The sequence below is a fragment of the Arachis hypogaea genome, chromosome 13 (assembly GCF_003086295.3).
Source record: "Arachis hypogaea cultivar Tifrunner chromosome 13, arahy.Tifrunner.gnm2.J5K5, whole genome shotgun sequence".
NCBI lineage: Eukaryota > Viridiplantae > Streptophyta > Magnoliopsida > Fabales > Fabaceae > Arachis > Arachis hypogaea.
Window position 1 is genome coordinate 63,684,368 of NC_092048.1, and position 10,571 is coordinate 63,694,938.

Below are 10,571 nucleotides of genomic sequence, written 5' to 3' on the forward strand. Positions count from 1 at the left end.
ACTCCACCGTTGAAAATACATAAGAACAAGGTCTAGGCATGGCCGTGAGGCCAGCCCCCAAACGTGTCTAGGATAGCATAAGACTTATCAAAGATCAAAAGTACAATAGCAAAAGGTCCTATTTATAGAGAACTAGTAGCCTAAGGTTTATAGAAATCAGTAATTAATGCAGAAATCTTCTTCTGGGCCCACTTGGTGTGTGTTTGGGCTGAGCATTGAAGCTTCCATGTGTAGAGACTTTTCTTGGAGTTAAACGCCAGCTTTTGTGCCAGTTTGGGCGTTTAACTCCAGCTTTTGTGCCAGTTTTGGAGTTAAACGCCAGAATTCTTGAGCTGACTTGGAACACCTGTTTGGGCCATCAAATCTCAAACAAAGTATGGACTATTATCTATTGCTGGAAAGCCCAGGATGTCTACTTTCCAACGCAATTAAGAGCGCGCTAATTGGGTTTCTGTAGCTCCAAAAAATCCACTTTGAGTGCAGGGAGGTCAGAATCCAACAGCATCTGCAGTCCTTTTTCAGCCTCTGAATCAGATTTTTGCTCAGGTCCCTCAATTTCAGCTAGAAAATACCTGAAATTACAGAAAAACACACAAACTCATAGTAAAGTCCAGAAAAGTGAATTTTAAATAAAAACTAATAAAAATATAATAAAAACTAATTAAAATATACTAAAAACAATGCCAAAAAGCGTATAAATTATCCGCTCATCACAACACCAAACTTAAATTGTTGCTTGTACCCAAGCAACTGAAAATCAAATAGGATAAAAAGAAGAGAATATACAATGAATTCCAAAAACATCTATGAAGATCAATATTAATTAGATGAGCGGGGCTTTTAGCTTTTTGCCTCTGAATAGTTTTGGCATCTCACTTTATCCTTTGAAGTTCAGAATGATTGGCATCTATAGGAACTCAGAATCCAGATAGTGTTACTGACTCTCCTAGTTAAGTATGTTGATTCTTGAACACAGCTACTTTATGAGTCTTGGCCGTGGCCCTAAGCACTTTGTTTTCCAGTATTACCACCAGATACATAAATGCCACAGATACATAACTGGGTGAACCTTTTCAGATTGTGACTCAGCTTTGCTAGAGTCCCCAATTAGAGGTGTCCAGGGTTCTTAAGCACACTCTTCTTTTTGCTTTGGACCTCGACTTTAACCGCTCAGTCTCAAGTTTTCACTTGACACCTTCACGCCACAAGCACATGGTTAGGGACAGCTTGGTTTAGCCGCTTAGACCAGGATTTTATTCCTGTGGGTATCCACTGATGCTCAAAGCCTTGGATCCTTTTTATCACCCTTGCCTTTTGGTTTAAATGGGTATTGGCTTTTTCTGCTTGCTTTTTTCTTCTTTTTTTTTCTCTCTTTTTTTTTATTTTTTTTTAATTTTTTTTGCAAGCTTTTCACTGCTTTTTCTTGCTTCAAGAATCAATTTTATGATTTTTCAGATCATCAGATAACATTTCTCCTTTTCCTTTCATTCTTTCAAGAGCCAACAATTTTAACATTCATAAACAATCAAATTCAAAAATATGCACTGTTCAAGCATTCATTCAGAAAAATAATAGTATTGCCACCACATCAAAATAATTAAACTGTTTTAAAATTTGAAATTCATGCACTTCTTTTTCTTTTTTAATTAAAAACATTTTTCATTTAAGAAAGGTGATGGATTCATTTTTTATAGCTTTAAGGCATAGACACTAATGATCATGTAATAAAGACACAAATATAGATAAACATAAAGCATAATTTTTGAAATAAAGAACAAGGAAATTAAAGAACGGGTCCACCTTAGTGATGGCGGCTTGTTCTTCCTCTTGAAGATCTTATGGAGTGCTTGAGCTCCTCAATGTCTCTTCCTTGCCTTTGTTGCTCCTCCCTCATGGCTCTTTGGTTTTCTCTAATTTCATGGAGGAGGATGGAATGCTCTTGGTGTTCCACCCTTAGTTGTCCCATGTTGGAACTTAATTCTCCTAGGGAGGTATTGATTTGCTCCCAATAGTTTTGTGGAGGAAAATGCATCCATTGAGGCATCTCAGGGATTTCATGAGGAGTCTCCTCATGCTCTTGTCTATGAGTGGGATCTCTTGTTTGCTCCATCCTTTTCTTAGTGATGGGCTTGTCCTCATCAATGAGGATGTCTTCCTCTATGTCAATTCCAACCGAATTGCAAAGGTGACAAATGAGATGAGGGAAGGCTAACCTTGCCAAAGGAGAGGACTTGTCTGCCACCTTGTAGAGTTCTTAGGATATAACCTCATGAACTTCCACTTCCTCTCCATTCATGATGCTATGTATCATGATAGCCCGATCTATAGTAGTTTCGGATCAGTTGCTAGTGGGAATGATTGAGCGTTGGATGAACTCCAACCATCCCCTAGCCACGGGCTTGAGGTCATGCCTTCTTAGTTGAACCAACTTCCCTCTTGAATCTCTCTTCCATTGAGCGCCCTCTTCACAGATGTCCATGAGGACTTGGTCCAACCTTTGATCAAAGTTGACCCTTCTTGTGTATGGGTGTGCATCTCCTTGCATCATGGGCAAGTTGAATGCCAATCTTATATTTTCCGGACTAAAATCCAAGTATTTCCCTCGGACCATTGTAAGCCAATTCTTGAGGTCTGGGTTCACACTTTGATCATGGTTCTTGGTGATCCATGCATTGGCATAGAACTCTTGAACCATTAAGATTCTGACTTGTTGAATGGGGTTGGTGAGAACTTTCCAACCTCTTCTTCGGATCTCATGTCGGATCTCCAGATACTCATTCTTTTTGAGTTTGAAAGGGACCTCGGGGATCACTTTCTTCTTGGCCACAACTTCATAGAAGTGGTCTTGATGCACCCTTGAGAGGAATCTCTCCATCTTTCATGACTCGGAGGTGGAAGCTTTTGCCTTCCCTTTCCTCTTTCTACAGGTTTCTCCGGCTTTTGGTGCCATAAATGGTTATGGAAAAACAAAAAGCTTTAGCTTTTACCACACCAAATTTAGAAGGTTGCTCGTCCTCGAGCAAAAGAAGAAACAAGAGAGTAGAGGAAGAAGAAGTAGAGGAGATGGAGTGGGCTTTGTGTTTTGGCCAAGAGGGAGAAGTGGTGTTTAGGTTGTGTGAAAATGAAGGAGTGAAGATGGGTTTATATAGGAGTGAGAGGGGTGTGTATAGTTTGGCTATAGAGGGTGGGTTTGGGAGGGAAAGTGGTTTGAATTTGGATGGTGAGGTAGGTGGGGTTTTATGAAGGATGGATGTGAGTGGTAAAGAGAATGGTGGGATTTGATAGGTGAGGGGTTTTTTGGGGAAGAGATATTGAGGTGATTGGTGAATGGGTGAAGAAGAGAGAGAGTGGTGGGGTAGGTGGGGATCCTGCGGGGTCCATAGATCCTGAGGTGTCAAGGATATCTCATCCCTGCACCAAGTGGCGTACAAAACGCCCCTTTCTGCCAATCCTGGTGTTAAACGCCAGGCTGCTACCCATTTCTGGCGTTTAATGCCAGCTTCTTGCCCATTCCTAGCATTAAACGCCAGTTTGGTGCCCATTTCTGGCGTTAAACGCCCAGAATAGTGCCAGACTGGGCGTTTAACGCCCGTTCTACTACCTTTACTGGCGTTTAAACGCCAGTAACTGTCTCCTCCAGGGTGTTCTATTTTTCATTCTGTTTTGTACTTTATTTTTGCTTTTTCAATTGTTTTTGTGACTTCACATGATCATCAACCTACAGAAAACATAAAATAACAATAGAAAATAGAAAATTATCATAGAATAGTAACGATTGGGTTGCCTCCCAAAAAGCGCTTCTTTAATGTCAATAGCTTGACAGTGGGCTCTCATGGAGCCTTACAGATGTTCAGAGCAATGTTGGAACCTCCCAACACCAAACTTAGAGTTTGAATGTGGGAGTTCAACACCAAACTTAAAGTTTGGTTGTGGCCTCCCAACACCAAACATAGAGTTTGACTGTGGGAGCTCTATTTGAATCTGTATTGAGAGAAGCTCTTCGTGCTTCCTCTCCATGGTGACAGAGGGATATCCTTGAGCTTTAAACACAAGGGAGTCTCCATTCACTTGAATGATCAATTCTCCTCTGTCAACATCAATCACAGCCTTTGCTGTGGCTAGGAAGGGTCTGCCAAGGATGATGGATTCATCCATACACTTTCCAGTTTCTAGGATTATGAAATCAGCAGGGATGCAATGGTCTTCAACCTTTACCAAGACATCCTCTACAAGTTCATAAGCCTATTTCTTTGAATTGTCTGCCATCTCCAGTCAGATTCTTGCAGTTGTACCTTAATGATCCCTAGCTTCTCCATTACAGATAGAGGCATAAGGTTTATGCTTGACCCTAGGTCACACAGAGCCTTCTCAAAGGTCATAGTGCTTATGGTACAAGGGATTAAGAACTTTCCAGGGTCCTGTTTCTTTTGAGGTAATCTCTGCCTAGTCAAGTCATCCAGTTCTTTGATGAGCAATGGAGGTTCATCCTCCCAAGTCTCATTACCAAACAACTTGGCATTCAGCTTCATGATTGCTCCAAGGTACTTAGCAACTTGCTCTTCAGTAACATCTTCATCCTCTTCAGAGGAAGAATACTCATCAGAGCTCATGAATGGCAAAAGTAAATTTAATGGAATCTCTATGGTCTCAGTGTGAGCCTCAGACTCCCATGGTTCCTCTTTAGGGAACCCCATGGAGGTCAGTGGGAGTCCATTGAGGTCTTCCTCAGTGGGAATCACTGCCTCTTCCTCCTCTCCATGTTCGGCCATGTGAGATGTGGTTATGGCCTTGCACTCTCTCTTTGGATTTTCTTCTGTGTTGCTTGGGAGAGTACTAGGAGGGAGTTCAGTAATTTTCTTACTCAGCTGACCCAATTGTGCCTCCAAATTTCTAATGGAGGACCTTGTTTCAGTGATGAAACTTTGAGTGGTTTTGATTAGATCAGAGACAATGTTTGTTAAGTCAGAGGGGTTTTGCTTAGAATTCTCTGTCTGTTGCTGAGAAGATGATGGAAAAGGCTTGCTATTGCTAAACCTGTTTCTTCCACCATTATTGTTGTTGAAACCTTGTTGAGGTCTTTGTTGATCCTTCCATGAGAGATTTGGATGATTTCTCCATGAGGGATTATAGGTGTTTCCATAGGGTTCTCTCATGTAATTCACCTCTTCCATTGCAGGGTTCTCAAGATCATAAGCTTCTTCTTCAAAAGATGCTTCCTTAGTACTGCCTGTTGCTCCTTGCATTCCAGACAGACTTTGAGAGATCATATTGACTTGTTGAGTCAATATCTTGTTCTGAGCCAATATGGCATTTAGAGTATCAATCTCAAGAACTCCTTTCTTCTGAGTTGTCCCATTATTCACAGGATTCCTTTCAGAGGTGTACATGAATTGGTTATTTGCAACTATTTCAATGAGTTCTTGAGCTTCTGCAGGCGTCTTCTTCAGATGAAGAGATCTTCCAACAGAGCTATCCAATGACATCTTGGATAGTTCAGACAAACCATCATAGAAAATACCTATGATGCTCCATTCTAAAAGCATGTCAGAAGGGCATCTTCTGATCAGTTGCTTGTATCTTTCCCAAGCTTCATAAAGGGATTCACCATCCTTCTGTCTAAAGGTTTGGACTTCCACTCTAAGCTTACTCAATTTTTGAGGTGGAAAGAACTTTGCCAAGAAGGCATTGACTAGCTTTTCCCAAGAGTTCAGCCTTTCCTTAGGTTGTGAATCCAACCATGTTCTAGCTCTGTCTCTTACAGCAAAAGGAAAGAGCATAAGTCTGTAGACTTCAGGGTCAACCCCATTGGTCTTGACAGTGTCACAGATTTGCAAGAACTCAGCTAAGAACTGATGAGGATCTTCCAATAGAAGTCCATGAAACTTGCAATTCTGTTGCATTAGAGAAATTAATTGAGGCTTAAGCTCAAAGTTGTTTGCTCCAATGGCAGGGATTGAGATGCTTCTCTAATGATAAGTTTTTGTCGTGTCGGTATGGAATTTCACACAAAATGAATGAATTCTCGTTGCAAGTATAGTTCTACACCAACAAACAATCCTCCCAATAAAAAATTTGAGTTGTCACAAGTACAAACCCCAATAAGAATTAACCGAAGTATTTGAACTCCGGGTCGTCTCACAAAGTGTTGCAATGAAGTGTTTAATTATTGGCTATGAAAATGCAAAGGAGGGGGGGTTGATTTCATATTTGACAAGAAAATATAAATGACAAGAAAGTAAAACAACAAGAACTAATAAAAGAAATAGTAAGAACTCTTGGCTAAGACTTAGGTAATTGAGATCACCATCCTTGTCTACATACCAAATATTGACAATTATGAGAGGCCAAGCTCATTAAGTCTACTTCCAAAAGTCTTAAGTACGTAATATCTACTCCTAGACTTGAAGTACGTCAAATGGCTTTGATCACATCAACCCATAAGTCCCAACCTACCTACTAATTAGATTAGTAGTGGGTTGGCGTCAATGAATATCAAATTGATCACCAAGGGTTCTCAAATCACTAATTCAATGAGACCCAATGACTCAAGGTCACTCAATTCCCTTAGCCTAGGCCAAGAGTCAAGAAAACTACCGAAAAACTAGTGAAAGCAGTTTAACAAATACTTAGAGTGCAAGAAAAGTAAACATCATAAAATGCAAAAATTAAAGGAAACCCTAACTATCAATAGCAAGAACTCAATAATAACAATGAAGATGAACATAAAAGAGCATGGAAACATAAAATTGCATTAAAGAAAAATAAGATCCAACAATTGTTCTTAAACATAAAAGAGAGCAAAACAAGAAATTAACAAGAGAAACTACAAGATCAAAGACAATAGAACACTAAAACATAAAGAGAATTGAAATCAAAACAAGAATTAAAAGAGAAACTTGAGAGTGATTATCATAACTCTATCCTAATTTCTATCCTAAATCTAGAGAGAGGAGAGAGCTTATCTCTCTAGAATTCTACTCCTAAAACATGATGAAAACTAAACTATGACTACTGATGAGCGGATATTTTATACGCTTTTTGGGGATAATTTCATATAGTTTTGAGTATGTTTTAGTTAGTTTTTAGTTTATTTCTAGTAGTTTTTAGGAAAAATTCATGTTTCTGGACTTTACTATGAGTTGTATGTTTTTCTGTAATTTCAGGTATTTTTCTGGCTGAAATTGAAGGAGCTGAGCAAAAATCTGATTCAGGCTGAAAAAGGACTGCTGATGCTGTTGGATTCTGACCTCCCTGCACTCAAAGTAGATTTTCTGGAGCTACAGAACTCGAAATGGCGTGCTTCCAATTGCGTTAGAAAGTAGACATCCAGGGCTTTCCAGAAATATATAATAGTCCATACTTTTCACAAGAATTGACGACGTAAACTGGCGTTCAACGTCAGCCTTCTGCCCAAATCTGGCGTCCAGCGCCAGAAAAGGATCAAAAACTGGAGTTGAACGCCCAAACTGGCACAAAAACTGGCGTTCAACTCCACAAATGGCCTCTACACGTGAATTGCTTAAAGTCTCAGCCCCAGCACACACCAAGTGGGCCCCAGAAGTGGATCTCTGCATCATCCATCATAGTCCACTCATATTTTGTAACCCTAGGCTACTGGTTTAGTATTTAAACAACTTTTAGAGACTTATTTTGGATCTCATGACATTTCAGATCTAAACTTTGTATTCTCTGACGGCATGAGTCTCTAAACCCCATTGTTGGGGGTGAGGAGCTCTGCTGTGTCTCGATGAATTAATGCAAGTATTTCTGTTTTCCATTCAAACACGCTTGTTCCTATCTAAGATGTTCATTCGCGCTTAACTGTGATGAAGGTGATGATCTGTGACATTCATCACCTTCCTCAAACCACGAACGTGTGCCTGACAACCACCTCCGTTCTATATCCGATTGAATGAGTATCTCTTAGATTCCTTAATCAGAATCTCCGTGGTATAAGCTAGAACTGATGGCGGCATTCATGAGAATCCGGAAAGTCTAAACCTTGTCTGTGGTATTCCGAGTAGGATTCAAGGATTGAATGACTGTGACGAGCTTCAAACTCCTGAAGGCTGGGCGTTAGTGACAGATGCAAAAGGATAGTAAATCCTATTCCAACCGGATCGAGAACCAACCGGTGATTAGCCGTGCTGTGACAGAGCGCGTGAGCGTAGTTTTCACTGGAAGGATGGAAGGTAGCCATTGACAACGGTGATCCACCAACACACAGCTTGCCGTAGGGGGACGTGCGTGCGTGAACAAGAAGACAGAGGAAAGCAGAGATTCAGAAGACAAAGCATCTCCAAAACTCCAACATATTCTCCATTATTGCACAACAAGTAACTTCTAATTTATGCTCTACTGGTTACTCACAATTCAATTGATAAACATAATTGACTTTCTGACTAAGATTTACAAGATAACCATAGATTGCTTCAAACCAACAATCTCCGTGGGATTCGACCCTTACTCACGTAAGGTATTACTTGGACGACCCAGTGCACTTGCTGGTCAGTGGTACGCGTTGTGAAAAGTGTGATTCGCAATTTGTGCTACCAAGTTTTTGGCGCCGTTGCCGGGGATTGTTCGTGTTTGAACAACTGACGGATTATTTTGTTGCTTAGATTAGGAAAAATCTTTCTTTTTTGGTTTAGAGTCTTTTATTATTTATCCCTTGTTAAAATACTTTAAACTTATAGCTCAGTTATTTAGAACGTGGTGTTTATGTTCATGATAATTGGCTATCATATTTTTTTTAAAAAAAAAAAAAACCTTTTTCAAAAATAATTTTTCTATTAAATCCTGTGCCAAACTTTAAGTTTGGTGTTTTCAAAAATAATCTTTCTTAAAATTTTTGAAGGTCCCATAACTCATTTGGCTAGAACATTAATTTGATTGGGTTAAACTCTTTTATACTCTTTTCAAAACCTTCTTTTTCACAAATATTTTTTTTTATTAAATCTTGTGCCAAACTTTAAGTTTGGTGTTTTCTTGTTGATTTCCCTTTGATTTTCGAAAATTTTGGTTTGGTTTTCTAAAAATTTTAAGTTTGGTGTTCTTCCTTCATGTTCTTGTGTTCTTGTGAGTCTTCAAAGTGTTCTTGAGTTTTCCTTGTGTCTTGATCTTAAAATTTTTAAGTTTGGTGTTCCTTGGTGTTTTCTCTCCAAATTTTTCGAAAAACAAGGAGCATTAGATCTAAAAATTTTAAATCTTGTACTATCTTATTGTTTTTCTCTCTCCTCACTAAATTAAAAAAAAATATCTTTTCAAAATATCTCTTCTAACTTCCTAACTTCTTATCTTTTCAAAATTTGTTGCAACTAACTAACTAACTTCTTGTTTGTTTCTTAACTTTTTCAAAACTACCTAACTAACTCTCTCTCTCTCTAATTTTCGAAAATATCCTCCCTCTTTTTCAAAAATTTCTGTTTTTTTAACTAATTAATTTTAATTTTTTTTTACGAAAAAAAAAATAATATTTTCAAAATTCAAATTCTTTTTAGTTATTTTATTTTATTTAAGTATTTACTTCTTATAAAATAAAATAAATAAAAAGGTAAATCAGTCCAAGTTATATCCATAGATCCATCATGGACATAAGTGGAAATGAACAGTTCAGGAGGACTCTGGGGTCATATTCTAACCCCTCTACTGCTTCATATGGGAGTAGCATATGCATACCCTCCATTGGAGTTAGTAGCTTTGAGTTGAATCCTCAGCTCATTATCATGGTGCAGCAAAGTTGCCAGTATTCCGGTCTTCCACAGGAAGAACCTATAGAGTTTCTGGCACAGTTTCTACAGATTGCTGACACAGTACATGATAAGGAAATAGATCAGGATGTCTACAGACTATTACTGTTTCCATTTGCTGTAAAAGATCAAGCTAAGAGGTGGTTAAATAACCAACCTAAGGCCAGCATAAGAACCTGGAAACAGCTGACAAAAAAATTCCTGAATCAATATTTCCCTCCAAAAAGGATGACACAGCTAAGACTGGACATCCAAGGCTTTAAACAAGGAGATAATGAATCTCTTTATGATGCCTGGGAGAGATACAAAGAGATGCTACGAAAATGCCCCTCTGAAATGTTTTCAGAGTGGGTTCAGTTAGACATCTTCTACTATGGGCTTGCAGAAGGAGCTCAGATGTCTTTAGATTACTCAGCTGGTGGATCTATCCATATGAGAAAGACAATTGAAGAGGCTCAAGAGCTCATTGATACAGTTGCCAGGAATCAGCATCTGTATCTAAGCAGCAACCCTTCCATGAATGAAGAGGTTAAAACAGTAACTGCTGAATTCAGTACTGTAAAACAAGCTGCTGAATTCAATCAGCAATTAGATTTTCTAACAAAGCAGCTAGCTGAATTCAAATACAGGTTACAGGAGACAAGGATAGCTAATATACATATGGAAGAACAGTTTAAGCAAACAAAGCAGCAGCTATCAAAGCAAATAGCAGAAGAATGCCAAGCAGTTCAATTAAGAAGTGGGAAAACATTAAATACCCCACCTCAAGGCATCAAAAATTCAAGAAATGAGCAACCCACCAAAGATTCCCCTGAGGACAGT

The 10,571-nt window shown here is 38.9% G+C and overlaps 1 non-coding gene across 1 annotated transcript; it reads left to right on the top strand.

Annotated features, from left to right (window-relative positions):
* Positions 1–5,537: 5,537 nt before the first annotated feature.
* LOC112740107 (small nucleolar RNA R71) lies at positions 5,538–5,645 on the top strand. Its single transcript, XR_003171044.1, has one exon. It is a non-coding gene; the product is annotated as a small nucleolar RNA R71 (small nucleolar RNA).
* Positions 5,646–10,571: the final 4,926 nt, after the last annotated feature.